Genomic DNA, 4,290 nt, shown 5'->3' with positions numbered 1-4,290 from the left:
TTGCAGTCCAGCAAGATCTGGAGGCTCGCAGAGCGATGGGCAAAGATCATTAGCAGAGCAGCGCAATGCTTTGGAGACAGTTGTGATGAAGTCCTGCTCGACTGACAGCAGCTGCTCCCTTGTGAGTTGCTTGACAAGCAATTTATCATGGACAAGGCCTCAGATTGTCAAGAGCTTGTTTCCCCTCTCGGCTTCTTGCCTCCACAGACACCTCTTCTCCACTCATAGTGCTGTTTCATGAAGTTAAACGGAAATGAGCATATAATGGGGTTGAGGTGTGGGATTGAAATGTCAACTGGATGCATTCTATAAAACTTGGATGAAATATCGTCATGTCTCTTTCAGGCATCAGCTCAGCTGGGGCAGGAGGTGGAAATCATGGTTTAAGTCTGATTCCTCCAAAGAATGCTGGTATAAAGCCAGGGCTGTTGATGTAATATGCTTCTGAGACTCAGTATAGTGTAGTGGTTAACATGTTTGACTGGGGCTCAGGAGATCTAGGTTCTAGTCCTATCTCAGCTGTGAAGCCCAGTGGGAGAGTTTGGGCCAGTCACTCACTCTCTAACCTAATCTATTTCACAGGTTGTTGTTATGACGATAAAATGGAGCTGTGTGAACTGCCTTGAGTTGCTCACAAGAGAAAAACGGTGGGGTTTAAATGCGATGCTATAGTAAACCCTATCACACTTTCACATCATGGTAGCTCTGGATCAAGAGGTTTTCGTTGTTTTCACAGTAGCACCAAGTGTATTTTTTTGCGATCTGCAATCTCATGACATTCCTTTTTGCATAAAACCATGTATGTTCCTGAGCCACATCTATCCTTGGTGTGCCAAGCCATCTTACGTAATTTTAGCAGGCTCTGAAAAATCACATAAATGCACAAGAACAAACCTTAGTCCAGCCTGCACAACACTCAAAGAAAACATCTGACATGGTACAACATCAGGATAAATAAATAGTTTCATAATCAGGATAATTGGAAACTTCCTTTTTGAGGTTAACAGTCGGGATTCTAAGAACACTGCACATAAGTCCATTTAAGTCTGGTGCCTTGTTCGGGCTGGTGGGGAGCCCTGGATAAATTGCCCACCACTGTCTTGCCACCTTCTCAGTGCTGCTGCCACTGCATCCAGCAAAGCCTCCTCTGAGACTCCTCTTCCCCAGCCAAACTCCGTAGCCACTCTGTTTCGATAGGCATCAGTCTCCTGATTGAAATCTCTGGGAACAGCAGCCACCAAATGAACTGAAGCTCTCTCCCTATCTTTTTTGATGGAGGATTATTCTGGGAAAAGGACAGCTCAACAGGTTACATGGCTCAAAAGGCAGATCCACCAGGATGGAGTTTCTTGCACAAGGCAGTCTCAGAGTTTGATAAGGTACTGTAATCACTTTGAATGAGTGCTGATTGTCTTTGGTAGATTTTCGGGTGGAAACAAGATGAGGCATTTTCAAAGTTCATTGGAATAATCAACTCAAGTTGAGACAACCCAGATCCAGGCTAGATATCAGGAAATGTTTCCTCACTCTCAGAGCAATATGGCAGTGGAAGCAGCTGCCTAGAGAGGTTATGGGCTCTTTCACACTCTCACATGCAAAAAGAAACTGGGCAATCATCTGAGTGAGATGCTATAAACTGGTGACCTGCAACAGCAGGGGGCTGGACTGATGGCCTTCATGGCTCCTTCCAGCTCTATTCAATGAATTTGCTTGCAAGTCAGGAGAATTTTTTGAAATGAAGATTCATGCTGCTGAAATTAGCACATTTTAATGGGGTTTGCTGCAGATCTTCTGTTCTGTTTGAAGCTGGCCAATGCAGCGAAGTTTCCGAGCATTAACGCCCATATTAATAGCAGTGGAAGCTGCACAATGATCCAGCACAAAAGCTAATTGACCTGCAAGCCACTTTTAGAACAAAAGAGGATATAATTTAATCTTGGGAGCTGTGCAGTACCACTGCTCTGTATACTTAAAATGACCTTGCATTTTTAAAGGCCTACAATTTAACACAACCACTGCTTAAAACCACTGCTAATTTAAATAAAGGAAGACGATAGTGAAATGCTTCGTGTGTGTGTGTGTGGGGGGGGGGGAGTGGAACAGCCCGGCAGGGCCAGGACAGAAGATACAGTCCTATTTCAAGTCAGGCAACCTCCTCCGAGTATGGAATTATGCAACACACACAACGGACACATCTCCTGCAAAGTAGGACAATGAGGAGTGATTTGGAGTGCAGAAGCTGAGGAGAAGTACTGTTGCCATCTCCCTGTTTGCTGCTTGGCCCATAAAACTCACTCCCAAGTTGCTGCTCTGTGGGATCCAGATACTTGTTTACACTGCAAGGGATAAAGCAGGATGGGGGACACTGTGGGGTGCAAATGGGAGGTTATGTTCTCTCTCTCTCCTACATCTTTGCTCTAAAAGTTCCCCCGCTGGAAGAAACGGCCCTCGGGGTTCTGTTCCCTCTATGTGCTTATCTCTCATGTCTCTGGCTTGGTGTTCAATCCTTATCCACACTCAGAGTGTGGGAGGTGACTTGGGATGGCCACCGAGGGCTGAGCACCTTCTGGAGGTGGAGGGCTACTCTTAACCCTGGGCCTGTCTAGTCCTGCAGATGACACTCCCTCCCTGACCCCAGGGCACATGCCTACATATATATACCTGCATAAAATAGCATTTGAAGTGGCCAGGTAACGATGAAAAGGCAGAAGTATCTTGTTTATAAATGACACTTACCCTTTTGGTGTTCCATAGTAGGCCATAATGTCTGGAAGGCTGCAAAGTACCCATCTTTGTTGTAAAAAACAGAAAAATCAGTTCAACCACAAACTATTTGATGGATGCATTACAACACCCATCATGTGCCATCAAAGAGATGCTGGGGAGCAGAGAACCAGTTTTGGCCCAGAGAAAAGGAACAGGTTTTGTGACAATGGAAACAATAAACCTACACTGAGACGAAGAGTTATGCTAAATGCCAGATTCGTGGTGATGCCCTGAGTATCTGTTGAGGGCAAGTTGATTTGTTGCTCGAAAAAGTGCTTAAGTAGCTTCACTGCCATACTGTTATAGATTAAAAAGAATCAAATACAATATCATAAGTCTCTCATGATGGCCTCTCTAGGGTAAATCACAGCAGGGCTATTTTGCCAATTTGAAATAGATGTGTACAGGAATCCGAGGCATGTTTACTCAGACTGGAGCCCAGTGAGTTCAAGGAGACTTTCTCCCAGGTAAGCGTGCAGAGGACTGAAGCCTGAATTGCACTTGGCAGGGGTTGTTAGCAATGCAAATACTACTGTGTGTGTGTTCAAGAGGAAAAAGGGAAAGAAAAGGAGAGCCTTATAACTGTGCCTTATGACGGATGTGGAGAGGTAAGCAACCGTTCCTCAGACATGCATAATAGCAGCTCTTGCAGCCTATTTAATAGCCAGCTAGCTATCTCTGCACACTGCAAAGGTTTGGTAGGAGCCACATTTTCTAGAAAACAATCCCAGTTTCTCTGTGTTCTCTTTCTGCTGGCAGGTGATGCCCCTGAACATGCCATGCTTTCCCAAGTCCAGTGGAATGATTGCAAACCCCAGAAAAGCAATCTGCTGCAAACAGCATGGCTGTTTCCCCCACTGGTCTGAAGAGTTTCCTCTTCGAAACATCTGTGATTACCTGCTGAGTTAAGAAACAATCCTCCTTCCTTCCTTCCTTCCTTCCTTCCTTCCTTCCTTCCTTCCTTCCTTCCTCTGTCTTCTGCCTGTTTTGCATAGCGCCAGCTACACACACAGCCTGGGGCATAGCTGGAGAAGAAAGCCAGTTCCAGTCTGAAACGAAGCATTGCGGCAAAGGTTATGGCAGTGGGAGGAGTGGAGGAAAACAAACAAGCGGCAGTCGGATTCACCTTAAGAAGCCATGCCTGTTCCTGGCATTTGTGGTCCATATACCACTGTAGCTGCAGCCAGTTGGATAGGAAGGCAGCCAAAAGGCTTCAGCACATCTCTGCCCCATCCCCACATTAAGCAAAGGAGTCTGATTGTAATATCAAAACGAGACATGTAGGTGAGTGTCAGAATAGCCCTAATTAATCAGAACAAAGGCCCTTCTAATGAAAGTGTAGTCCACTGGTGCCAATGGAGGGAGGCTTTTTTCCGCCTGTGCCTTGCCACTGAGGATGGTGAAGTTTGGGGGAGCCAGTGTGTATGTCTCTGACGGGGATTTCCTCCTCCATGCCCAGGGCTTTGGGCACATACCGCAGGGCAGAAGTGCTGGATGCCTTTCATCCGAATGTCATCCCAGAAA

This window comes from Varanus komodoensis, unplaced genomic scaffold, assembly GCF_004798865.1.
Source record: "Varanus komodoensis strain SLA01 unplaced genomic scaffold, ASM479886v1 scaffold6_1, whole genome shotgun sequence".
In the NCBI taxonomy this organism is placed as follows: Eukaryota; Metazoa; Chordata; class Lepidosauria; order Squamata; family Varanidae; genus Varanus; species Varanus komodoensis.
The sequence above is the reverse complement of the archived record's forward strand: the minus strand, read 5'-3'. Positions refer to the sequence as shown.